General features: G+C 36.5%; 1 protein-coding gene across 2 annotated transcripts in view; it reads right to left on the bottom strand.

Annotated features, from left to right (window-relative positions):
- Hnrnp-k (Heterogeneous nuclear ribonucleoprotein K) overlaps positions 1 to 27,996 on the bottom strand; it is a 113,783-nt gene that overhangs the window by 58,639 nt on the left and 27,148 nt on the right. The window contains exon 2 of one of the 2 annotated variants that reach the window (XM_064051926.1): positions 10,579 to 10,632. The gene's annotated coding sequence lies outside the window, so the exon portion shown is untranslated. Of the gene's footprint in view, positions 1 to 7,342; positions 7,661 to 10,578; positions 10,633 to 27,996 lie in introns of those variants that run through there. The other variant, XM_064051927.1, reaches the window with a different exon arrangement.

Raw genomic sequence — 27,996 nt, 5'->3', positions numbered from 1 at the left:
GTTGGTGCCGTGACCAGTATTCGACCTGGGTGGTTGTTTTTTCAGGAAACAAGTAAATTGCTCCTCTGGATCAAAACCAACAAAGCAGTCGTCGGCTCAAGGCGAACCTCCCGTTCGGTGACGACTCGACAAAACAACAAATTCGCGATGGATCGGATCCTGGAGGCGTGAATGTGGAGCACAAGGACAAGGTCTTCGTACGACAAAATCGCATGAACCTACGTGTTTCATTAATATTTATGAAACTCCGTACGAAAATGGAATAGCCCCAGGTACTCGCGTGTGAGATAAAGACCATGAATAAGTAACACCAACAAGTGAAAACGAGAAGGACTTAAGGATCCTCTCCGCAAACGGTCACGAAAACCCACACTCTGAAATGTGTAACACATTTTTCAAAACGATTATGTAACGAACGCGAAACTTCCTGACAAATATTGAACCTGTCCGAAGGTGTGTTAAAAGGCACACTTTTAACGAGTAATTTTCCGGTACGGAGAACAAAAGTAAACAACAAACAAAACAGATCAAAGAATGGCGAGTTCAAAGTGGGGTAGACGCGCAAAATTGAAACAGAACGTCGAGAAAAACTGTCAAAAATAGAATAACTAAAGAACGACGCTACCGGGGAAAGCATCCGAACTTAACTTTTTGCGGGAAGCTGAAAAGGCCGCGCAATTTCTAAAGGATGGTTTAGCTGATTGAATGATGGATTGAATACATTTCGGAAATTCGATAAAAGTGGAACATCGCGAGATATTGGCAAACACATCACGCACGAGATTTCTTAGCCTCTCACCGACGAGAACAATGCGAATTTTAATTATCCACACCTTCGAGACAACAATGCCGAATTACAAAAGCGCGATTATCAAATAATTGTAAATCTGTAGGCTTCGATTTGAAGAAAAGCAAACAAGCCAAGGTCGCGCGTCAATGTCGAATTCCTGCTAATACCGAAGGATGATAATGACTTAAACAAAGAACTTGGCTTCGGAACAACAATCGACGAGCTACTGGATATGCAAAAGATCGGGGAAGGTCACGTTACATTCGAATGTTTCATCGCTCATGACATAATTAGCCTTCAGCTGATAAGACGAATCATCCACGTGCTGGTTTTCCATGGGTGTGTCTGCACCTGATCTTTTTCCTTTTAGAAACAACGTCGAGCCAATTATGTGTCGCAGTGCGTGAAAAATACAAGAAAGCAACCGGGCGTTGCGGAAGAGGATCTCTAATCGTCGTAGGAAGAGGATTCTTTAATTGCAGAAGAAAGAGGATTCCTAATTGATGACGAAGAAGAAAGTCGGACGCTTGCGATTCCCTTTGTAAAGATAGCACTGCATGACTGCCAATCCGGAAAACCTCGGCATATGATTTATGGGTTTGATTTTTTAACTGTAGTGAAGTTAATTAATTGTCACGAGCTTTACGTTTACTACGAAGGAAATTATTGTTCGCTGGAACTGCCGCCCACAAATTCTTGTATTACTCATACTGGAACACAGCATACTGCGAAGCAGTAACCTTAATGCTAAACTAGGAGTCATAAACACCACAACATATTCCAAAAACCAAGTCTAGCATTCACCACTACAGACATAATGAAGTGTAAAACGTAACTATCTACCATAAGCTACCTACGCGTACGACTGTAGGTATAATAAAAGCATAAATCTGCAAAAACGGCTCCTTTCGCGTTATTCCGATGTATAATGTTGATAAAATTACCCGAATTATGATTATACTAATGTCGTTTATTTTCGGCACTAACAGTATCCAACCTGAGCCGTGTTACCGCCGACATTTTTATAGTCTCGGCGAAATTTTAATGTGTTTTGTTAAAGAACTAACGATTTGCAATTCAAATTTTCACGTGACTGTTCGAACATTCCGACACTTGATCTAACAAACATAGAAATTGCGAAATCCTTGGCTCTCGAAATAATCACAAAATTGCACTCAGCTTACAAATCGACAATCAATTTCCACGTCGTTACATAACGAAAAAATCCTCGCTGGAATTTGACCATCCGAGACGTTCACTTGTTGCCGCTTACGATTTGTTTATTGCAAGCCGAACAAAGTCATGGAAACCAGAATCTAGGTGAAGTCTATTATGGAGAGGGGTGGACTTGCGAAATGAAATTTCCACGAGACGAGCCAGACAATTTCCGCAATATCGAATCGCTGAGTTATTAGCGACATCCTATACTTTTTAATTCCGTTACGTCAATTCTGTTTGGAAAGTCGGATAAAATCGCATCACAATTTGACAAACATTGCATCAGAGTTTACGAGTTAGCGGCGGTAATTCACGACAACACCGCCGGCGAGCGAAGCGAGCCGCAATTTGGGATATCATTTGGTGCCGTGACCAGGAATAACACGCAGTCCAAATTTCAAAGAACAATCTGGATTGATTGAACTCCTGTTATAACAACGTCAAGTGTAAATGGGTCATTGGTTGGTGCCGCGACCAGTATTGTCGCATTAGCCGTTGTAGCGCAAATGGAACCGTGCCACTTTTCTTTTATTTTAGGGCCGAATACACCTTTAGGAAATTTATCGCGCGAGTTACGCGACTCCAATCCGTCACGTCAGCTTCGGTAACAGCCCGAACTGCCATAATCGCGTCCCCAATATGATAAAGCTGCCACTAGTGTCGTATCGTTTCGCATTAGCGATTTCTCGCTTCTTCGAGTGAAAATTGCATTGAACACAAAGTCGGTGTTCATCTTGTGTGTAGAACAGAATCTCCGGGGTTGCGATAAACGGTACGAAATTGCGGCATCATAATCTCGTTTAAGAAAACCTGTTGAATAATTCAGTCTCAAATAATTATTTCAATGAAATTTAAATTAAGGGACTTTATATTTCAATTTATAAGATTTTTAATTTGGAGCATGAGCCCGGAGGATTAGAGCCGCGCCGTATTTCCGGACGATTTGAAATTTTAATTTCGACGTCGATTTCGTCGGTCGTTCTGATTGGAATAACAAGGGAAGGTGGATACGTCTCGGAGATGCACCTTAAAATTTACCTTTCAATTTCTTGAATAAACACGAGATAACATAGTGAACATCGAGACTGACAGCCGTTGTGCAAACAACGCGAACGAGTTGAACAAACACAACTATAATTGATATAAGGTTTACTTTTTTCCGATTTGGAATCTTCCGGAATGGAGTTTCCCGAATGCGCCATTAAAACGAGTTTACATAACTTCATAGACCGGTACAAAGAAAGAACAATCGAGGATGTGTGCTCTGCAGATTTACCACTTTCTCGGAAAAGTGGCATTGTTTGAAGAGACGAAAATTTGATAATGCGAATCGAAGAGACAAATTTAAAAAACGATCGAGGTCCGGGGGAGGATGTGTTACATCCCGAGAATCAACCGAACGTCGCCGCTTTATTCAAACATCTTCGCGTTCCGGATTTGCAACAAGGATTTATTGGAAAATTCCTTCGAGGGAAAAAAGGATCCGCCGACGCGTCGTCTAACTCGTGTTGTTATCATCATCCGTGGAGACGCAGCTTCTCGTGTAATTCGAAACCTCGAAAACACGTTAATTAACGCTCCGTGAACTTCCAAACAATCGCGAATTAAGTTGGGATCTATTCCAACATAAGGGAACCAGATTTGACTAGTTGGTGTTAACTGATGCGCGAACATTTGACAGTCGCTACAAGTTCGATAGCATCTGAGTCACCCTGATCCTCGGCCGCAGACACAATTATTAATACATTCGGCCCCACCTTTGATGTTCCGGGTCCAACGGGTTGATAATTAAAGGTCGAATGACCCAACCGCTCACTATTAACTAATTAAAGATGTAATCGGCGGCCATTTGAAACTCGAGACGATCGACGATATTCCCGCAAAATGAAATTCCGGCGCAGTGGTGCCGTGACCAGGATTCGCCGCTCCCGGGTCAACATACGGATTTATCCGAGACTTTTTTTTTTTTCGGAGTTTTGATTAAATTTCCATAAACTCCGCAACACACTTTGCCAGAATTAAGCGGGACGCTTCTGCCCTTTGAACTTTGTCTCTAGACGGGAAAAAGTCGGATGAACTTTAACGGCCGCTTTAAAAACTCGATATTCCCACACCTGACACCGACTAGCACTGAACAACTTCTTCGGCTTTGTCTTCTCCCGGAAGAGTTCGCAATTAATTAACTTCGCTTCGCAACATATTAACAAGGGAATAAGGACTCGCGTTTTCTTGGAACGCCGGAAAATTAAAAATCTTTCTCCTACCGATTCGATTATTTTTTTTCGGGAGCATCTCCGACAGCTTATGAGGGAAACCCGGACGGGTTTGACGTACTATTAATATTCATAACGTCATAATGAAATTAAAGGAGCGAAGTAGCTCCAACAACGCGGAATAATGAAAATGGATACACGTCGAAAACTCAATCGGGCGATGGTCAACAACCACCCAGAAAAAGGTAGACGCGCCACAAACACACCTACACCCACCGTCTAAAAACGGCAGTTCCGTTTTGGCTTTCTGGAAGCCCCATTAAGAAAACCGAGTTATGAATTCAATTAGGTGGAATAGTTGCTTTGATCTCCGCTTTGTGATAAAGCATCACGTAACCACAACGCCATATCAAATTAAGGCTAGCCCGTACGGCGTCGCTCCTGATCGATCCAATAATTGGCGAAACCAAAAACTGAATTTCACAATTAGTAAAGCAACAACCATCAATCGACCCATCGAGTAATAACACGTCCGATGGTTCATTAAGCACAATGACCAACCTGTTGTCGAATTTATCGACATATTTCCTGGCTTACATCATGGGTAGCGGCTTCACCGAAAAATGCTAATTAAAAAACGTCTTCATTGTCGACGACGCGCAAGTAAAAGTCGAAAAAGGTCAAAATATTTCCTAATGGGGGTAATGAAATCACTTCTAAATATACAGAGGTTAAATATAATCAGCGACACGTGAAATCAAAGCTCCATTACGAAATTAGAAGCGAAAGAAGGGAATAAAGAGCTCGCTACATTATTTTGAGGAACGCTTGAAATAAAAGACGTAATTCTACATTCCGATATGTTCGTAACTGGATTATCTGATTGTTAGACGAGAGGTCGAAATTACCCACGGCTTGACCTCACGCGTATCGAACGTGACCGTGCGTGTACAAAGTGTTGCCCAAACGAGAAAAACGAGTACAACTGCGCAAGAATTTAGAAATGATTTCACCCAAATCCAATTTTTCCCTTGACTCATCACAATTGGCTCGGACAGGGTAGAACTTTGGCAGCCGTCCCTTCGCAACAAAAACACGCACCAAGTCAAAAATCCGGCCCCTTGTACTCCCAAAAAGCAACTTCTCCCAGTCCCACGATTTTCCTCGCACTAAATTGCCCTTTATTGCGGATGCCTTACATTCCGTGGATTTACTACGTAATGAAGACAGGGAAATTACACTTTCCTTTCGACGTGTTCGAACAATGATACACGTATTGTCGATTGTCTTTTTCCAAGCGGATGTTCCGAGGTTTCCATGGTGAAATCCGGTGAATATTTCGTGGTTTTGTGCGAGCCGCAAAAACGGGTGCGTCGATTTAGTTTTGATTACGTTTTGGGGGTAGACTTTTAGACATTAATTTGTGTTAGCCGGGAGGCGAGGCAATAAACACTAATTAATTTCCCTCTGTCCCCTTCGAATTCATGCAAGAACCATGAGAGAATTTCACCGATCGATTTTCTCTTTTTCGCATTCATAAATTACGGTCTTTCCGCAAGAGGAAACTGCGCTCGTGTGCGGTTGGTTGCTAAGAATCGCGGTATTGGAGTGCAAGACGACAAAAAATTGCAATTTGGTGACGTGACCAGGATGCACCAGAGAGGTCGTCAGAATACACAATGTTTGCATTGTGAATCTTATCACGGCCATGCATCTGTAATACTCTGAGAAGATCTATAATCTCGGAAAAGCGCCAGTGCCACAAGTTGGTGCCGCGACCAGGATACAGCCACAACCGGGGACCCCACCGTTATGCAAACCACATCTTGTAGTCAAACCTCACCAACTCGCGGTGACTCACAACCGTCCCCCATGTGCAAAAATCAAATTTCGCTCCAGTCATCAAGATTTCGTTCCAAATCCGACAGCAACACGATGATTCAATACTAGCAGCTACTTAGCATAAATCGATCGTAATCTAATCCCGAACAGATTTTAATAGAGTGCAAAAGCTGCGATTTTCTCGTGCCACCCGATCTGGTTGCAGCTACAAGTGTCCGGAAATGACTCGGATAGTTCCCGCAGCCCCTACAAAGCCCTTTTTTACGTCCATTTAGTCCATACCTGCATTACGCGATCCCGGCCTTCCCGAGCACACACAGTTGATGTTTATTGTTCGTCTGGATTTAATTAAGGTAGGAATTCGTTGGCGCGTCCACGGCTTTGTCATTTCACTTTATTTTTTCGACCCCCAGCGCTTTCGACTCTCTTTAATTATTATACGCTTTTGAATAGGTTTAATTTAATTTCTGTTTCTGATCGTACGTTAGAATAACTTGTTCGTGTCACCCGGGGCGGTAAGCAGGGTGGGATTAGGAGCGCTTTGCGGGTGCACGTGTGTGTCTTCGACGTCCACTCCGCCCCTGCGTTTACGAGGGTCGACAAGTCCCGAATCCGTCCGATTATTTATTCATTCTTATAAATACGGCCCCGTGAGTGGGGTTGGACAGGTGTACCGTGGAAATTGGGAGAAAATCCGAGATTTCAGACACCGTCGATGGCTAATTGAGCGGACGGAAGACACGATGTATCTTCTTGTTTACATGTCGCTCTCATTATCTCCGTATTTCGTTACCTGAGGCGAACATCGAACCCAGAAACAGGAAATCACGGAACGAAGTTTCAACCTAGCGTGGAACGAGAGTTTTCAGGGGACACTTTTCCGTCGAAGAGTTGGCGTCGATTCGAAATCAACATTACTACATTAGCACCTTGGAAAGTAGGTAAGGCACGCACGATTTCGCAAAAAACGCACATGAATTATTCACCTGTTTACTCGCTACGATTACAATAATTAAGAAAAAATGGAATTGCGATTATGTAAGACGCTCGAATCGCCTTGCCTCTGGCCATATTTCACTAGCATTCGCACCCTCATTACTCCACATTCAACCCTTCCTTTACGAATTCATAGAGGCGAAGACGCACATTATTCACGACGATGCACTGCAATTAATCCTCCCGAAGGACAAGCGTTGGCTCGAAGGTGTGACCGCGTCTGGGTCACGAACGACAACCGTCATGGCATTCCGCTGATAAGATAACAGCACGAATTACTTACTTGATGCGCAGTTCCGATTAAGTGTTATTTTTGGAAAAGAAATCCGAACTCTCGTGACGATCCGGGAGGAAACGAAGACACTAACACTTGCGGTTTTGGGCTTGAAACTGAAACGCAGACTGCGTGCTACCGCACGACCAAGCACTCAAACAAAACAAAACCCACTCGTTCAATCAACCGTTCCGAGTTGTGTGGTGGTGGCAATGTACTCGGATAACCACGCGTTTATGTGGACTTGAGACTACACAGACCACAAGGCGAATGGTTGCAGGAAAGTGGATTCACTTGAGCAGAAGATACGCCCGAGCTCGCAGGAGCAACGCAAATGAAACTAAAACATGTGCGTTTAACGCACGCCGGCCAACTTTATCAACCAGAAACCTCCACATGCTGATGTAACGCGCCTAAACGCGGAATCGTTTAACGATCCACTTGTGGCGCGATTTTTGCAAGGCAACAACATGGAAAAACCACCATCTTTTCATCTTGTAGTTTTCACACTCCATTTAGTACAAGAGCAATGACTTCATTGTTGAAACAATTAGCTACATTCTTAGAAAAGCAAATAATCATAACCTGAATGGGATGCTTTGTACTACGTGGGATTTGGACACAGTGGCCATTTTCGGCCGGGACCTGTGAGTGTTCGTCAGTGATTCCAAAAACGTCTCAATTGTTTGCAAATAGTTTGGCACCTCTCCAACCTCATGCAGTGCATCACCGAAACTCCGAGCAAAATTAAGACGCCAACCCACGAATTTTGACTTTTGCATAGTGGTCACGGCACCAACTGCAATGGAAGTGCAAAGGGAGCTTCTCCTATTACTCGTGGTTGACTCGGGGCTAATTTTTATCACCGCCTTTTGTAAAATCCCAAATAATTAAGTTCAAAGGCGCAACTTTACCTTTGAATCCTGGTCACGGCACCAACTCGAGTGGCCTTTATTTATATCAGCGGTCAGATTTCGTTACACTCGGTTAAATTATTCTCGCAATCCACGATTTGGTCGTTTTCATCCCCCGTCATGCGAAAAACGCGAATCCGAATTCTACACTCGGCGGTCACTCTTGATTTCCAGGTTGAAAACAATATCATATAATACCGTGTTATATGAACCGCAACGAGTAATCATTTTTCCACCCTCATCCCGAATTCCGTTTAAATTTTCATTCGTTATTATTTGCTATGGCCACTTAATTCATTAGCCCGCATCGCACATAAATTCTTGATGTGCAAGAGCTTAAGGGTCGGATTAGCGACCGCAGGTAGTTGAGGCGAATAATTCAGGGATGTTCTGATATTAAAAACAAACTTACAACACCTAGGGTCGCTAATATACCTTCCATAAACTCTAATCCTTTATTCACGCACACAGAAACGCAAATTCAACAAAAGACACTCTCTTAAAACAGCGATGAATTATTCAAGCGGTTCTCATTACATCATCTTGTTCAAAATTTAGAAACATCACAATGCTCCTAAACACACGAATTATCGCCGAACATGAATCACGGTTTTTACACACCATCGCTAATGGAAATTGCAAATTAACCCAACCCTTAACGAAAAATACAGTGATTAGGAACGACGTAAAAGCTAAGAAAGCAACGAAATGGCAATTGGAGCAGCACGCGAATCCCAATTGCCTTTGCTGCTCCGCGCCGATCCTTTGAGATGGAATTTTCCCGGATTTGTGTGTCGATAATTGCGTCTGTTTCGGGAAAATTAAAAATTCCGAGGAAAAAGAACGTCCAGAATGATAAAATCAAACAAATCCCTTTGAGGGGATGTTGCACCTTGGATCGAGCGCCCGTTTCATTGAAAGGGAATTAAAACGGCACGTGGATCCGCGTTTTAGGGCTTTGCGAGCAAACCCAATAAGGGAAACAACGAAAAAGTAAAGATCAAACCGATTTATGAACATCAGTAAGTACATATTGAAGGAATGCGGCACTCGGAGGGTGCAGACGCTGGCGCCACCTCTGAGAAAAGTGTGTAACGATATTAGGTACTACATTATCTGTTTCACTCCCGTGAATAGGAGTAGACACACTAATAGCCCGAGATGCTGAGTCAGCGTAACCCGAATCGAAATCCGTATTTTCTGCGCCCCAGAACGAAAGATAGCGCGTCTTTTCTTTGAGCGACCCCTCGCCATTAGGAACTTTCCTCGTAAAATAAATTAATGAATTTCGCAACTGGTCTCCGGCGTCTTCCGGATTTACAAAGCCGGTGCTTTTACGACGACAATCGCAGCAATCCATTAATTCCGATTAAAAAAGGCAAAATTTTAATTGATGCGAGGCAATAGATTACGAACGAATCGATGCACGAGGACTCGAGTTCTCGCTTTCTGGAAAGTTGAGCAGCAACTTTGCGCTCTTAGTCACAAACTCCCCGCAAAGTGTCGACTTTAAACAATTACCTTCTTGAAACTAGCGTTCGACGAGCGCGGCGGCGAAAAAAAAATCTGATTTATAGTGTTTTCGGTTTCACATTTGTTTTGCAGGGAGCGACCCTATTTTTCAGTCACGCAAATACGCCCTTAAAATGAATTACAGGAAAAGAGGACGTTTCACGTTTACGACCGGGAAAACAAGCTTAAAAGGTTTCAAACACTCCCCGCTTTATTTGCGCAAAGGAGAAAAAAATTATCAAAATTCAATTCGGCGGTGGGGTGAGGTTATCGCGGATTCGTCGTAAAAATTGACAAACCACCGCATAAATAAAATAAATTGATTTGTTTTCGTTCGGGAGGAAAAAGGGACATCAATTTTGCGCCCACGTGAGGGGGCGAAGGACTCTGACTGGGGGGTTTAGTTGGAAAAGTAAAAATTAAACAAGCAATAAATAGTTTAGCGCGATCGAACCCACCCCAGGGGGGCATAAACAGAATTGAAAGCGCCCTCAGCGGCACTTCGATGCCGCAAGGAATTTGAGACGAGTGCAGAAGTGGTAATAAAAGAGTTTTCGTTTTTAATGGCGAGTTATAAAAACTAATTATTTATTAAATATTCAGGGGTGCTGAAAGCGAATCATCGATTATTCTTTTTACATAAAATACGCGTGTGGAAACTTTTTGAAAATCGCATCCTGGTCACGGCACCAAGTGAGAGCAAACAGCACGAAACTATTTAAAATTCAGTTATACTTCGTAGGGTCGTTAATAGTGGCGAAACAAATTCTGTGTCGGGGCGTAAAATCGACATGTGTAGAATAGGCATGGAAAACTTACCCTAGATTAGATCAGCGGTTATCGCCAAGTCCTCGTACCCTTGGATCCGCAGATCTGAAACAACACTTTTCTTGAAACTTTCGCTTATTCGGCGAGATAATACAGGGCCAAAGCTATATCGTCGCAATCTAGTCGTCTAAAAGCGTCGGGTCTAAACAAGTGATCAAATCAAGAACAAAATCTACTTATGCTTGCGATTGGCGTTAGATCAAAAAATGACAAAGGCTTCGGTGAATTAAGAGCAGGCGACATTTATGGTCCGAGTCAATTTTCCCCCTCGAGTGCATACATCGGCTGTTATGTGCGTCGAAAATAGTTCAATGAATAATCATGAAGTTCTATATATACACGGTCTTAAAATTAGATTGGTGTTAAATCGCGTTATCCTAACTAGAATCTAAGGAACGTGCAGCAACAGGAAACAGCACAATGCTTCCTACCTTTTTATCTCGGAGGGCCCGATTAGCTAGACAACTTCACGACTCAACGACCACCTAAGAACTGACCAGCGGTCACTAGACTATCAACTTATCAGTCAGAAATCTCCCCCAGGACAAAACCCATTGGCCTAACGGCAGGGGTACGACGTACGTGGCCACAATTGATTGTTGACGGGTCGTCATAGCGACCTTTCAAAATACAAACAACGATATAGACGAACAGTTTAGCCCGACGACGGACTGGACGTCACAAGCGGATATTGAAATAATTGAAACAATTTTGTAAATGGATAATTCGAATTGTGCAAAAACTAAAACACTGATAGCCGGCTTCATCAACTTAAAAGCTCTTTTACATATCGATTTACAGCGCTCAAATGTCCATACAATTATCTCCATCCGGTTCCAATTACTCTTTCATCATCCGTGGACCCTTTTCGCTACAATTATTAATTAAACGTCACTTCGCAACTTTCGGAATAATGCAGGGCTCGGTGCGACCCGGGCGCACTCCCGAAGTGTCATCGTGTTCATTCGAACTTCGATTACAACAAAACCACAAAAAATTGTACAAAAAGAATTAATAGCGACTACTTTGTACTGCATTTTATAAATTAATGGCCGTATCGATTCGGTTTGTGTCGCTCGAGGGTGTTTCTACTCCACCTACTTAAAAAAAAATCCTACATTTGGAATTGGAAACAAGGAGTATCGATCGGCGTTAAAAAATTTAATCAATTTCTGTTTAAAACGCGATTTTCTGCATGACGGATAGAAATAGAAGCTGGAGTTTGATGTTTATTAAGTTAGCGTCAATCGAGACGAATTTATTTGACAGAAGTTGTAAGCAAAGAGGTATGTTCCATTTGTTGTTTTCGCTGCTCCGCGAAAAAATTTAGTTACCCGGGCTATATTTGATCAACTTTAAACATCTCTTTCCCCATTCTGTCGCCCACTTTAACATCAGAAACGCATTCTTCTACTTCTGCCTTTGTATCATCCAAACGTCAAAAGTTTTTCGTTCTTTTACGACTCGCCGACTCTCTGCTTTTACGTTTTCTCGATCTTTCATGACCCCTAGAAGACGAAGAAATAGGTCTCCCATTTCCGTCCGTCTGTCCGTCTGCCGTCCCGGATTTCTATTAGACAGATAATCTCCGAAAGTACTCAACCGATTGTTGTGAAATTTTGTACTTATATTAAGAATATCATGTAGATGGTAAAACGCTAACCAAAATTTGTCTAATCATCCCCACCACTAATGCGATGACGTCACTTCAAAATTGTACATAGTAAATGGGTTTTCAATTGTATAAAATAACATAGTCCTACACATGTAGTTTACAACTCTGTATCGACTTTTCACCCGAAACGTCCAGATTTTTTGAAAAAAAATCAAAATTATAAAACAATATTTTGAAATTTAATTTTTAATCTGCTAACCAGAATGCTTTGAAATGTTGCAGATGTTTTAAGGCTATAAAGAGCATCATAAATCTTTAGTCAAAAAATATTTACTTATCCCCTCCAAAAACTTGATGACGTCAGCTCAAAAGTTTGTGGAATAAATCATATCTAAAATGTACAAAATATGATGAGTCTGTACTTGTGATCTATCACTCCATTCATATTTTTTGGATTTGCATATACAGGGTGACTCAAAAAAATTAATGAATGCGTAAATTTATTTTACTGATTTACTCAGAAACTACAAAACCGAATGCTTTGAAATCTTGCAGATGTTTTAAGGTTATAAAGAGCATAATAAATGTTTAGTCAAAATATATTTGCTTATCCCCTCCAAAAAATTGATGACGTCAGCTCGAAAGTTTGCCGAATAAATCCTATCCAAACTGTAAAAATATGATGAGTCTGTACTTGTAATTTATCACTCCATTCATATTTTTTGGATTTGCATATACAGGGTAACTCAAAAAAAATTAATGAATGCGTAAATATATTTTATTGATTTAATCAGGAACTACAAAACCGAATGCTCTGAAATCTTGCAGATGTTTTAAGGTCATAAAGAGCATAATAAATGTTTAGTCAAAATATATTTGCTTATCCCCTCCAAAAACTTGATGACGTCAGCTCGAAAGTTTGCCGAATAAATCATATCTAAAATGTACAAAATATGATGAGTCTGTACTTGTCATTTATCACTCCATTCATATTTTTTGGATTTGCATATACAGAGTGACTCAAAAAAATTAATGAATGCGTAAATATATTTTATTGATTTAATCAGGAACTACAAAAAGGAATGCTCTGACATCTTGCAGATGTTTTAAGGTTATAAAGAGCATAATAAATGTTTAGTCAAAATATATTTGCTTATCCCCTCCAAAAACTTGATGACGTCAGCTCGAAAATTTGCCGAATAAATCATATCTAAAATGTACAAAATATGATCAGTCTGTACTTGTGATCTATCACTCCATTCATATTTTTTGGATTTGCATATACAGGGTGATTCAAGAAAATAAATGAAAGCGTAAATTTATTTTACTGATTTACTCAGGAACTACAAAACCGAATGCTTCGAAATCTTGAAGATATTTTAAAATTATCATAAGCATGGTAAATTTTTGATCAAAACGTATTTGGTCGTCCCCCCTAAAAAATTTATGACGTCACCACAAAATTTTGCTGAATAAATCCTATCTAAAATGTACAAAATATGGTGAGTCTCTTCTTGTGATTTATCATTCCATTCAAATTTTTTCGATTTGCATATACAGGGTGACTCAAAAAAATTAATGAATGCGTAAATTTATTTTATTGATTTAATCAGGAACTACAAAACCGAATGCTTTGAAATCTTGCAGATGTTTTAAGGTTATAAAGAGCACAATAAATTTTTAGTCAAAATATATTCGGTTATCTTCTACAAAAAACTGATGACGTCAGCTCAAAAGTTTGCCGAATAAATCGTATCTAAAATGTACAAAATATGATGAGTCTGTACTTGTGATTTATCATTCCATTCATATTTTTGGATTTGCATATGCAGGGTGACTCAAAAAAATTAATGAAGGCGTGAATTTATTTTATCGATTTAATCAGGAATTACAAAACCGAATGCTTTGAAATCTTGGGAATATTTTAAAGTTATTATAAGCATGGTAAACTTTTGTTCAAAATGTATTTGTTCATCCCTCCTAAAAAAATTGATGACGTCACCCTTAAATTTTGCTGAATAAATCCTATCTAAAATGCAAAAAATATGATGAGTTTGTACTTGTGATTTATCATTCCATTCATATTTTTTAGATTTTCTTAAGAGGTGGTTCAAAAAAATTAATGAAGTCAATTTATTTTATTGATTAAATTAAAGGCAACACTTATTATTAGTATTACACCCCAACCAACCCAATTTGGTAGACACAAAATTTGTTAAAGGAAAAACTCGGTTGAAACATAAGGGTAGCACGCTTATTTACATCGACTTTAACATTACAGACCTGCATTTGTTTTATTCGTTCACTTGGTTCCGCGAATGTGAAATAGACATGTTTATAATCAACCAATTGTGAATTTCACCGTCAAGAATTAAAATAAAACCCAATGTTTTATATAATAAGCGGAAGTCGAAGCAATAAAACCGATGGTCGTTTTGTTTACAGTTTCTTTGTTTGACTCTCATGCACGTATGCTGTTACGCTTGTCATCTTAAATTAAGAATGTTTATACATAAACGATTTTCAGTTGCCGTATACGTGAGTAAATTGTTTCGTTATTTTATTGATTATAAAAAATCAATATTCAAAACGACCCAATTCATTTTCCCGAAAATTTGGGAATACAATAATTTTATTCTTAGTATTACACTACATCTATCCCAACTGATATACGTGTCCTTGCAAAAATGTTCATGACGTCATCGCAATTTTTTTTAAATTCCCACTACAAAAATGTAATGAGAAAAAAACACAATAGGCATGCAGTCGTCAAGTTTCCGACAGCGAGGGAAGTACTGTCTAAACTCTTTAGACCAATTTTTTTTTGTTTAAAGCAACTCCGACTCAAAATTTGAAAACTTCGATTAAGGATGCTTTTGCTTTTGAAATCGCCGATTCGCCCCAAAGCGGTCGTGAAAAATATGTAAATCTGCGAATTCCTCGAACCGCCCCAATTAATTTACACCACGTTCCGCAGCCTTCTAGCACATTTTTAAAATAAATGCACCGTCACGCCACCGATCACCAATTTTCCACGACCCGTCAATCCGCGATCAATAAACAACCGAATGCTTTTCAAGGCCTACTTAAAACGCGCGCTTTATTATCCGGCATAATAAATTCGGGAAGTGGCGAAAATGACGTGTTATCACCCGACTATTAATCGCACAGGTCGCAATTTGCTTAAGCGGCACGTTATGCATGAAAGTTATGTTTTTCTAAGTGAACGCTTTTGCATAATGTAAGTGAAGACGGGATAATAGTCTTAATAATAACGCCATTAGCGCCATTCTCATCAGCATCCATTTAATGAAACAACACTTAAAATAAAACTGTGTAGAAAGGAAAATAGCGGCCGTAATGACAGGCATTAGAACTTCTCTTCAACTAATTTAGCGTAATTCGAAAGCCATTAATTAAATATTTATCCCGGTTATTTAAATAACAATGCTGCCTCCGCTGGATAAATATTGAACGGAGTAAGAAAACAAAAACGGTTAGGAGATTAACATGGAAATATACCGGTTATAAATATTTAACGATTTACGATGTACGATCGATCACGGCGCGACGGTACGCTGCGATAGGTTCTACATGATTTGATTTGATTTCGAAACGCTTAAATAGCCCCCATTTGAATTTCTACCAAATTACTAACGCTTTGTAGTGGAGTTTAAAAAGAGGGGTGGCGTACTTCCAAAATGGGCCCCATTTCGGGATAGCACAAATTCTCGTCTCCTGGTTGAAAACCAACCTCATAACATTTTATCCCCGCCTTGTCTAACCCGCTCCCGGTTTAAAATTCAACCCGCGCCGCAAAAATCCAAGTTTGAAATTAAATTTCCGCGATCCGCGAAACTCGCAACAAAGCCGCCACCAACTTAGCGGAACATCTGCCCGAGTGTGTCTGTAATAGTTTTGGCATTCAGGCAAAGCATCGCCTCGCTTGATTGCTTGGCACTTCGCCTAGAATAATTTTCGGGTGCGTTTGAGAATTCTCGGGCCGGCATTATCGACTCGGCCGCTCAATTTATAATGGGATGCATTCGTGTTCCCCGTTTCATGAAGATTCGGGGCGGTATCGTGGACGCCTCGCCATTAAAAATTAACAAGATCTGGGAAATATCAAGCGTTTGCATGTCCCATTAAAACCGAAAGAAACGTAGAAAAATTAATTTATTATTAAAGATGGAAAAACTGCAAGGTGTCTGTTCGCGTGACGTCCCGCGGGACACGACACATCTTATAAATTCCCAATGAGCCACTAATTTAAGACTTAACGATAATTATTTCGATAAATAATGGAATGGCGATGGGCGACCTCGAGGCTACCTCAACGCTCAACCGAATCGGAATCGATTAGTGCAATATTTATTATTATTACTGATGCTGATGACCATTCGTACGTTACGCTTATTTGCGCGATTAAGAACGAAGTAGGGGAAGGTGGGGCTAGATGGACGCAGCGCGTCAAAAAAATATTTCCAACCGACGGCAATTCTCTTTAGAGACTTTCCAACGAAACAACGAGAAACCAGTGACATTTATAAATTTTTCAAAAAACATATATACTTCTCGTCGCCCTCGCTCTCCCCTACACATTGAACCGATTCTTACTCTATCATCACGGCAAATAATAGTAGATTACGTTACTGAATGACATGTGATGCACGATGTGCTTGATTGCAGAGTGCATTGGAACCTTTAATTAATATCAAACGGAGTCTCTCACAGGCATTAAAAATGCACGCAGTAATGACAGGCTGTGACGGGTTCGACGTATGTTTAAACGTTCCGGTCGTACACGTCATGTCAGTCGAACGCAAAATAAAGCAGGCCGGAGTGATCAAAAATTCATACGTGTTTCGCGCTCGAGCACTGTCATTTTCGCAACTTCGGGGAGAAAATAGAAACGTTATGAGGCGTTTCCGGATAAGGCGGCGCAAGAATGATGAATTTTGATGAAACTCTTACAGAAATGGGAAGTTTCGGAATAATTAAAGAGAGGAAGCGCGAAATCAAAGGTTACCGAAAAGCCTTGTGGACCAGTGGTAATTAAAACGATGATTAGGTAAACGTCACACCTTGAAACTAAAAAGTGTGCGTTGAATGAAAGTTGTACTGTATTCTTACGGCCAATAAATCGCGAACGCGGAGCTAAGGCTCTATACCATATCCTATGGGGAGCTTATAATAGATAATCAACAATTCAAAGCATTTCCGTAGGACGGTCGAGTTTTTTCGACACGCTTTGCGTAGGATGTGGCTACAGAAACCTCATTACTACCTCGAACAAGTGTGTCATACGTAGGTATTGATTTTATTATAACAATAAACCTGGTGCGAACGAACCGTGGAGAAATTCTCTCCGGCCCACAAGCCTCCGTGAATTATGGGCAATAGTCAAAGTGTACCACAATTCACAGCCAATTCCAACGAATTATCCAGGATCAATGACAAACCTTGAAACATTTTTTATAAAGTGCGACGTAACGTCCTCCGACTGTGACAAATGCTTTAATCAATTTAGGTGGTCATTATTGAAAAAGTAAGACTATACAAACACGCGTTGACCCTTTTTGTCCCGAAATGACCAACCGCATTGACGAAATAATGTAAAACTAGGCAACAGTTTGTTTTTTCCGTACCGCTACTATATATCGTTTGCGTAAGATTACTCCTTTCCACACATCCCTTATGTGATTAATCGAAACACGAATGCCAGCCCTTTGGTATCACTTTGTTGCCTGTTTGGTGCGATAGGGTGGATGTTGTCATTCCGTCATCACAGAAGACCGCTTTGCGCTTTACATGTGGTCGCTTTGACGGATGGATTTGGGATTACACAGACAAATTACACAATGGAGTATTTCGCCGTTAATATTTACACTTGGCACGATATCGAGGCGCTGTACAAATTTATTTGCCTCATTGGGGGTTAATTATTAATGCGGTGTTCTCTAGCCGGTATTGACGTTCGCTACTCGCCGGAAATTATCGTAATGACAAGACAATTTATTTTTTCGCTTTTCGAAGAGGGAAAATCGATAGGGCGCTTTATTTTGCTTATTTCTCAATCGGAACGTTGATTCCGATGAGGTCGATTTGCCGAGTAAAAAGAGCTTGTTGAGTTGATTGCTTTGGATAGGCGAGCTTTGAGCTTTTAATGTAACGGGAAAGATCTACGGTTTTAAGGCTGATGAAGGATTAGCGCAAAGGGAGGTTTTTGCGCTAAGTGTTTGGGGGTTAAAAAATGGATTAGGGCGGCGAGGTTTCCGAATGTTCCGACATGTGTCTGTTGCGCAACAATGGGTACTTAGCGCGAACACAGCGACCGTAAAATGTTTTTACTATTTGAGGTTTAACTGGTCGTTAGACTATGGTTTTTGTACCGTAAAAGTCAAGGTAATTGGTTTCGGTTCACTCGCAGCTTGCTGCTGTAACCCGGCGGCGGCTTATCCTCCTATTGTACCAAAATTTCTACAATTCCAGTCTGGTTTAGTTTACTTTTGCTTATTCTCTAGCACATTTTCCTTTTCTCGTTTTTCTATAAATCACAGTTGTTCTTGCTGAAGATTTACTTCTTCAATCCGGCTCGAAGGACCAAGACGAAATCCACCGTCGATCTTTTCGCGCTTGGTGGCTCGAATTCCTGTCACCACCAACCCGTCCCGAACGCCTCTTTTAGCGCCGTCGTCGTCGCACTTGTTGCTAGCCGCCCGCTCCATTAGAATTACGACCGGATTAGCCCTAATCGAATTACACGTGTGTCCATCCGTGTATGGCCATTTTTCCTCGAAAATCCTGTTTGTTATTCAGATTGTGTTCCGCAGTGCATTCAACATCAAAGCCGACCCACAAACACTCCACAATGCGCCGACATCTTTGAAAACTTCCAACCGTACTTTGCGTCAAGGAGCACAAAAAATAATTTACGCCGACTCGTGAAACTGTATCTCATCGCCGCTTTTTGCGGGTTTCGAGCAAATTAGAGGCAAACATGCGAGGATTTTTTTCGTGCGTTAATGACGAGAACGAAACCAAAAAGACGTGTTAACATATTCTGTCATTTCGCAAATCGCTGAACGCTAACGATCGACGATGGGAGATAAATTTCGGGATTATGGTGGGAAAGCGGAGGATGTGGGGGCGTTTGTCGGGGAATGTGGTTTTAATCGGTTTAAAAAATTGGTGGAAGGTTAGTTCGGCGGAAAAAAAATTGTAACGTAAAAGTAAAAACCAGTGGCGTAAATAACACTCCCATAGCTTTTTTGACTTGAATTTTTCAATTAATAATTTTTTTTTTGGTTCTTCAATTTTACGGTATGCATCTGTTCGAGTTTTAATATTTAAATTTTTCAGTTTTCCGATTTTCCAACTTTTGAATGTTTCAATTTTTATATTTTGCAATTTTTCGGTTTTTCAATGTTCCAATTTTAATCATTTTTCTTTTTCTCAATATGAAATGTTTCAGTTTTCGGATTTTCCTATTTTTTGATTTGCGATTTTTCGATTTTCAACCTCCGATTTTTTAATTTCAATTTTTTTGTTTTTCGTTTTTTCAATTTTAGAATTTTCAGATTCTCGATTTTTCAGTTTTTCGGTTCTTAAATTTTTGATCCACAAGCTTTCTAGTTTTCATTTCAAATATGTATCTCATAATTCGAATTTATAAGATTTTTCATTTTTTCAATTTTTATCATTTCACAAATTTTCCATTTTTCAATGATTGGATTTTAAAACTTTTTCATTTATTTATTCGATTTTTCAACTTTATATTTTGCGATTTTTCGTTTTGCACTTTTTCTGTTTCGTTTTTTATTTTCTTTCTTTCTACTTCCCGAGCGTAAGCGAATTTCAATTATTCGACTTTTTAATGCTTCGATTTTATAAATTTTTGTTTTTCCAAATTTAATTTTTTCAATTTTTGGCTTCTTCAATTTTTTAGTTTGCGATTTTTCAACATCTCATTTTTTGTTTTTCCAAATTTTAGATTTTGCAATTTTTCGATTTAGAATTTTTTCGAGTTTTCAATTTTTGGACTTTCTAATGTTTGGTTTCGGTTTTTATTTTCTGTATTTTTAGAATTTTTCGATTTTTCAATGTTCGGTTTTATAACTTATTTTTCAATTCCATTTTTTTCAATTTTTCGCTTCTTTAATTTTTGACTTGGAATTTTTCAAATTTTTTTTTTTTGTTCTTCAATTTTACGGTTTCAATATTAAAATTTTTTAGTTTTCCGATTTTCCAACTTTTGGATCTTATTTTTATATTTTGCAATTTTTTGACTTTTTGTTGATGTATTAATTTTCTCAATTTTTTCTATTTTTCGGTTTTTCAATGTTCCAATTTTAATAATTTTTCTTTTATTCAGTATGAAATGTTTCAGTTTTCGGATTTTCCTATTTTTCGACTTGCAATTTTTCAGTTTTCAACTTTCGATTTTTTAACTTTTAAATTTTTTCAATTTTAGAATTTTCAGATTTTTCAATTTTTCGGTTTTTCAATTTTTGATCGACAAGCTTTCTAGTTTTCATTTGAAATATGTATCTAATAATTCTAATTTTTAAGATTTTTCACTTCTTCAATTTTGCTAATTCACAATGTTTCCATTTTTCAATTATTGGATTTTAAAATTTTTCGTTAATTCGATTTTTCAATTTTTCGACTTTTTGTTTCTTTAGTTTTTCGATTTGCAATTTTTCGAGCTTTCAACTTCAGATTTTTCAGTTTTCCAAATTTTCAACTTTCGAATTTTTCAATTTTTAGATTTTCAGAATTTTCGTTTTGCAATTTTTTTTTTCGTTCTTTATTTTCTTTGTTTTTACTTCTCGAGCGTAAGCGAAAGAAGTATTTCAATTATTCGACTTTTGAATGTTTCAATTTAATAATTTCTTGTTTTTCCAAATTTATTTTTTTTCAATTTTTGGCTTCGTCAATTTTTCGAGTTTTCAATCTTTGGTATTCTTTAATTTTTCATTTCTTCAAATTTTCGATTTGCAACGTTTGGTTTCTGTTTTACTTTGCTCTATTTTTACAATTTTTCAATGTTTCGATTTTGTAACTTTTTGCTTTTTTCACTTCAAATTTTTTCAATTTTTCGTTTCTTTATTTTTTCGATTTTCAATTTTTCAATTATTTTTTTTTTGGTTCTTCAATTTTACGGTATGCATCTCTTCGAGTTTTAATAATATTGAAATTTTTTAGTTTTCCGATTTTCCTACTTTTGGATGTTTCAATTTTTATGTTTTGCAATTTTTCAACTTTTTATTGATTTATTTATTAATTTTCTTTATTAATTTCAATTTGTCGGTTTTTCAATGTTCCAATTTTAATCATTTTTCTTTTTTTCAATATAAAATGTTTCAGTTTTTGGATATCCCTATTTTTCGATTTGCAATTTTTCGGTTTTCAATTTTCGATATTTTAACTTTTAATTTTTTCAACTTTAGAATTTCCTGATCCTCGGTTTTTCAATTTTTCGCTTCTTCAATTTTTTATCGGCAAGCTTTCTAATTTTCATTTGAAATATGTATCTAATAATTTTAATTTTTATGATTTTTCACTTTTTCGATTTTGCTATTTCACAATTTTTCCATTTTTCAAGAATTGGATTTTAAAGCTTTTTCATTTATTCGATTTTTGGCTTCTTTAATTTTCAATTTGCAATTTTTCGAGTTTTCAACTTTATATTTTGCGATTTTTCGTTTTGTACTTTTTTGTTTCGTTTTTTATTTTCTTTATTTCTTCTTCCCGAGCGTAAGCGAAGAAAGTATTTCAATTATTCGACTTTCCAATGTTTGACTCTATAAATTTTTGTTTTTCCAAATTTAATTTTTTCAATTTTTGGCTTCTTCATTTTTTCTATTTGCGATTTTTCAATATCTCATTTTTTGTTTCTTCAAAGTTTAGATTTTACAATTTTTCAATTTGAAATTTTTCGAGTTTTCAATTTTTAGTTTTTCAATGTTTCGAATTCTTTAATTTTTCATTTCTTCAAATTTTGGATTTTGTAATGTTATGTTTCGGTTTTTATTTTCTCTATTTTTAGAATTTTTGGATTTTTCAATGTTCGGTTTAATAAGTTTTTTCTTCAATTCCATTTTTTTCAATTTTTCGTTTCTTTAATTTTTCGATTTGGAATTTTTCAATTTTACATTTTTTTTTTGGTTCTTCAATTTTACGTATGCATCTTTTCGAGTTTTAATATAAAAATTTTTTAGTTTTCCGATCTTCCAACTTTTGGATCTTTCTATTTTTATATTTTGCAATGTTTCGACTTTTTATTGATTTATTAATTTTCTCAATTTTAATAATATTTTTTTTTTCAATATGAAATGTTTCAATTTTCGGATTTTACCATTCTTCGATTTGCAATTTTTCGGTTTTCAACTTTCGATTTTAACTTTTAATTATTTCAATTTTAGAATTTTCAGGTTCACGATTTTTCAATTTTTCGATTTTTTGTTTCTTCAGTTTTTCGATTTGCAATTTTTCGAGCTTTGAACTTTAAATTTTTCAGTTTTTCAATTTTCCAACTTTTGAATTTTTCAATTTTTAGATTTTGCTTTTTTTGTTTCGTTTTTTTTTTATTTTAACTTCCCGAGTGTAAGCGAAGGAAGCATTTCAAATATTCTTATAATTTGTGGCTTCTTCAATTTTTCGATTTGCGATTTTTCAGTATCTCCTTTCAGTTTCTTCAATTTAATATTTCGCAATTTTTCGATTTAAAAATTTTCGAGTTTTCAATTTTTGGTTTTTCAATCTTTCGAATTCTTTAATTTTTCATTTCTTCAAATTTTCGATTTGAAACGTTTGGTTTCGGTTTATATTATCTCAATTTTTACAATTTTTATTTTTCAATGTTCCGATTTTGTTACTTTCTGGTTTTTTGTTCAATTTTTCGAATTGCAACTTTTCAATTATTCATTTTTTTGACTTTTTATTAAGTTATTAATTTTCTTAATTTTTTCTATTTTTTAATGTTCCAATTTTAATAATTTTTCTTTTTTTCAATATAAAATGTTTCAGTTTTTGGATTTTCCTATTTTTCGAATTGCAACTTTTCGGTTTTCAACTTTCGATTTTTTTAATTTTTAATTTTTTCAATTCTAGAATTTCCTGACTATCGATTTTTCAATTTTTCGCTTCTTCAATTTTTTATCGGCAAGTTTTCTAGTTTTCATTTGAAATATGTATCTAATAATTCTAATTTTAAGATTTTTCACTTTTTCAATTTTGCTATTTCACAGTTTTTCCATTTTTCAATAATTGGATTTTAAAACTTAGTCATTTATTCGATTTTTGGCTTCTTCAATTTTTCGATTTGCAACTTTTCAATCTCATTTTTTGTTTTTTCAAATTTTAAATTTTGCAATTTTTCGATTTAAAATTTTTCGAATTTTCAATTTTTAGTTTTTCAATGTTACGATTTTATTATAATTTTTTCAAATTTTCGCTGACTTCCAGTTTTCAGTTGTTTTTTTGATTCTTCAATTGTATGGATCTTTTCGAGTTTTAATATTTAAATTTTTCAGTTTTCCGATTTTCCAAATTGTGGATGTTCCAATTTTTATATTTCGCATTTTTCGACGTATTATCTATTGATTTTTTTTCTTTATTTTTTAGATTTTTGGTTTTTCAATGTCCCAATTGTTATAATTTTTCTTTTTTTCAATAAATAAATGTTTCAGTTTTTGGATTTTCCAAGTTTTCGATTTTTCAACTTTTCGTGTACTCAATTTTTAATCGGCAATTTTATTAGTTCTCATTTCAAATATGTAGCCAACAATTCTAATTTTAAAATTTTTTCACTTATTCAATTTTGCTATTTCACATTTTTCAATTATTGGATTTTAAAACTTTTTCATTTATTCGATTTTTCAATGTTACAGTTTCTCGAATTTACAATTTTGACAATTGCATAATTTTTCGATTTAGCAACTTTTGGATTCGATTCATTTTTAGTTTTTTCAGTTTTCAGCTTTTAAATTTTTTCAGTTTTTAGATTTTTCAACTTTCTGAATAAAAAAAAAAAAATAAAAACTGCAAAAATTGTAAAACTGAAAAATCAAAAATGAAAAGGTATAAAACGAAAACTTTCAAAAATCTAATACATAATTGTAAATCAAGAACATGAAAATTTGAAGAAAGGAAATATTGGAACATCGGAAGATTAAAAATTGCGGAACTTAAAAATCGAAATATTGAAAATTACAAAAATCGGATCGTTGAGAAATCAAAAAATTGAAAAATTGTAAAATTTTAAAATTGGAAAATCGAGAAATTGAAAAGTCTAAAATTGAAAATTTGATGAATGGAATAAACGAAAAATTCTAAAACCGAAAATAAAAATCCGAAAAAATAAAGCAAAACTGAAAAATTGTGATATAAAATCGAGAAAATGAAAATTAAAAAATCGGGAAAATGAAATATAAAAATGAAACATTGTTAATATCGAAAAATTGCAACTGAAAAACTGCAATTCGAAAAATTTGGAAGTGAAGAATTGAAAAAATTAAAATTGCAAAAACGAAAAATTATGAAATCTAACACTGAAACATCGACAAATTAAAAGAAAAAAAAACTGAAATGAAAAATAAAAATTGTGATATCAATAAATTAGAGAATCGAAGAAAAAAAAAAAAAGAAAAACAAGATATTGTGACACTAAAAAATTGGTCGAAGGTAAATAAATCTAGATTTTTGGACAAAATCGGTGACAACAAACGGAAACGGGAGACCTATTTTTTCGTACTCTAGGGGTCATGAAAGCTTGCGAAAACACGAAAGTAGCCAGTCGTCCGATAGACCCTTTAGCTTTCTCTCTGGAAGTAAAAATGGAATCAGTTTGAACCGGGGGTGGGATTGGATAAAGGGCTTAAAGTGTATTACTCTGAAAAAGGAGAAAAGCTTCAAAGCTTCGGTGCTTAAGTGCCCCAAAAAACAATTTTAAGACAAAACGCGGAAATACTTATTTTTGCAACATCGTTAGAAGAAGCCCCGACCTCCAAACGTTCCCTACGAACTCCATTATTTTCGTTTGGCGATATTTATATCAAGTTATACAAACAGAAAAAATCCCCACGGACGAGAATAACAAACACGAGCGAACAACAAGCGAACGTAAAAAACACAATACCGAGCGAAGAAATACTCCCCAACATTCCATAAAAAACCAGTTACAATGACAATACGAAAATAGAAATCCGCAATTAAGCGAAGAATACCCCACAAACATCGTGCCTTCGCCCCAATAAAAAAAGAGTTAACATCTACTTCTGGTCGAAATTTCTGAGGGATAATGTGGCAGTTTCTATTTGGTAGCGCCGAATATGGCACACCATCCATCTTAGTACACGATCGTAAAAACTGACATGAGGCCAGAGTGTGAGCCCCTGCATAAATAAAGCGGTCGTTTAAAAAAAAAAGAATTCTAACGGATCGTCCCCATGTAAACTGATCTACAAACTTGAGAAAAATAATTGATGAGGGAGTCGTAGGTGCGTCAGTACAATTTAACTAATTCACTCGATAAAATCGATGATGGATGTGCATACGCAAGCCGGTTAATACTGAACCTATTTTGCTCAATATTTAAGTAGAAAATTGCGTGTGACGTTTGAATTTATCGAAGACCGCTATTGCCGGCTTTATTTTTACGGCGGTGCCGAACGCGCCGAAGCGCAGGGCCGGCCGGACGGGTTTTGGGGCCCGCGACAAGGTGAATAGTAATTATGACACAATTATTCAAGCGCCATCGTAAAACAATTTGCAAATGTGAAATTAACCGCGTTTTTTACGAGGCATGGATTTGCTTGAAAACTCAGCAAATTTGAATTGACAAATTGAGAAATTAATTTAATTGTTAATCGATAACCAATTATCATTCGCATGCAAAACGAAACCAAATTTTCAACAACAAAAACTCCTCGAAAATACATCTTTGTGTTAAAACTACAAGCAACTCGGTTCAAGTTCAAGATTAATTAATCATCATCAGTTAAAAAACGATATCCTTTAAGATAAACGCGATGTAATTTTGCCAAATTACAACTCGTCTCTTGCGACACACGAAACGACAAAATTATTGTGCCATGGACAGATAACTACTTAAATTGTTTATTAGTGGAATTTATTTACTTCACATCGGACAATTAGGAATAATTGTTGGCAACTAGTAACGCCAAATTTAATTTATGGTCATTTTACACCACTTTTCAGCTTGGAATGCGAAATTCTTACGAAAGGCGGTACAATTAACGTCCCACATTTAAACGGCGGCTTTTGAAAAGTCAATTTAAGTTTTTTGTACGGCAGTAGTGATAACGCCAAAAATTCATAATTTCTCTTGTTGAAACACAACAACCACCTGTGTTTCTTCTAAATCTGATAAGGTAAACGTTGTTAAAAACGGTGTGGTATTAATTTTTTTTGAGGCATGTATATCGTGTCAGCCGACATCGATTCAGTGTTCCCCCTAATAAGCTATTTTTTTATCTATATGATTACTATTATTTTATTTTTCCGTATTTATAATTATAATAACACTTGTATAATGTAATTGTGAAGATTTTAATTTTTAATTTTGAAGATTTTTTTCCAATAACACCTATACAGGTTTGGCCGAAACCGCAGCCAATATTGCCAATTTTTCTTCTCAGTAGGCGCACTAAGAAATTATGTAGAAGATTTGTGGATTTATATGCACTTCAAATTTACTACGGGTTTCAAATCCATCGAGTCATTGTAAAAATTTCGAAAAGTCGGAAACAAAAATCGATCTTAAAGAAGTGAAAGAGTCTTGGGGTAATGGAGGCATTTTATTTTTGACAAAATTTAAAATCTTTGGAATTCCTCGTATTTTGTCTTAAAAAGATTTTAAAAAGATCTTGGGATTTCCAGTGTTTTGATTCTGAGTGTTTGACAGAATCATAGGCACCCTTGTATTTTTTTTATGTGAAATTATGTATATTAGACATGTTTGTGTTTTATTTTAGAAAGAATTTGAAAGAATGTTAAAGGCGTCTAGTACCTATTTTTTAAAGAAAGTAAAAAAAGAATCTTTGGAGCTCTTTGTGTTCCATTTTTGAAAGAATTTTAAAAGATCTCAGGACCCCTTGATGTTTTGTTTTAAAAGAGTTTTAAAAAATCTTGGGGGATAATTATGTTGTTTTTGAAAGGATCCGAAAAATCTGGGGCTTCTATTTCTGAATGAATTGAAAAGAATTTTAGAAGTCCCAGTGTCTCTTTTTAAAGAACTTCAGTTTTTGTTTTTGAAAGATTTTAGAAAAATCTGGGGGACTTCGGGTGTTTTGTTTGAGAGTTTGAAAGAATCTTAGGGTCCTTTGGTGTATTTTTTACGTGAAACCTATTGAGAATGTTTTTTTATTTTTGAAAGAATATGAAAGAATTTTGAAAGACCCAAATGACCATTTTTTAAAGAATATTTGCAAATCTTTACAACTCTTTGTGTTTCGTTTTTGAAAGAATTTGAAAAGATCTCGTGAATCCTTCATGTTTTGATTTTGAAGAAAAGTTTAAAGAAATCTTTGTGTTTCGTTTTTGAAAGAATTTAAAAAGATCTCGTGAATCCTTCATGTTTTGATTTTGAGGAAAAGTTTAAAGGAATCTTGGGGGGTCCTAAAAAATCTTAGAGGTCCTGGTGTCTATTTTTTAAAGAATGTAAGAGAATTTTTGGGGCTCTTGGTGTTCCATTTTTGAAAGAATTTTAAAAGACCTCAGGACCCCTTGATGTATTGTTTTAAAAGAGTTTTAAAAAATCTTGTGGGATA

Source organism: Zophobas morio, unplaced genomic scaffold (genome assembly GCF_036711695.1).
Source record: "Zophobas morio isolate AGI-343-1 ecotype UQ-CSIRO unplaced genomic scaffold, CSIRO_AGI_Zmor_V1 ptg000010l, whole genome shotgun sequence".
Classification (NCBI taxonomy): domain Eukaryota; kingdom Metazoa; phylum Arthropoda; class Insecta; order Coleoptera; family Tenebrionidae; genus Zophobas; species Zophobas morio.
The sequence above is the reverse complement of the archived record's forward strand: the minus strand, read 5'-3'. Positions and strand labels throughout refer to the sequence as shown.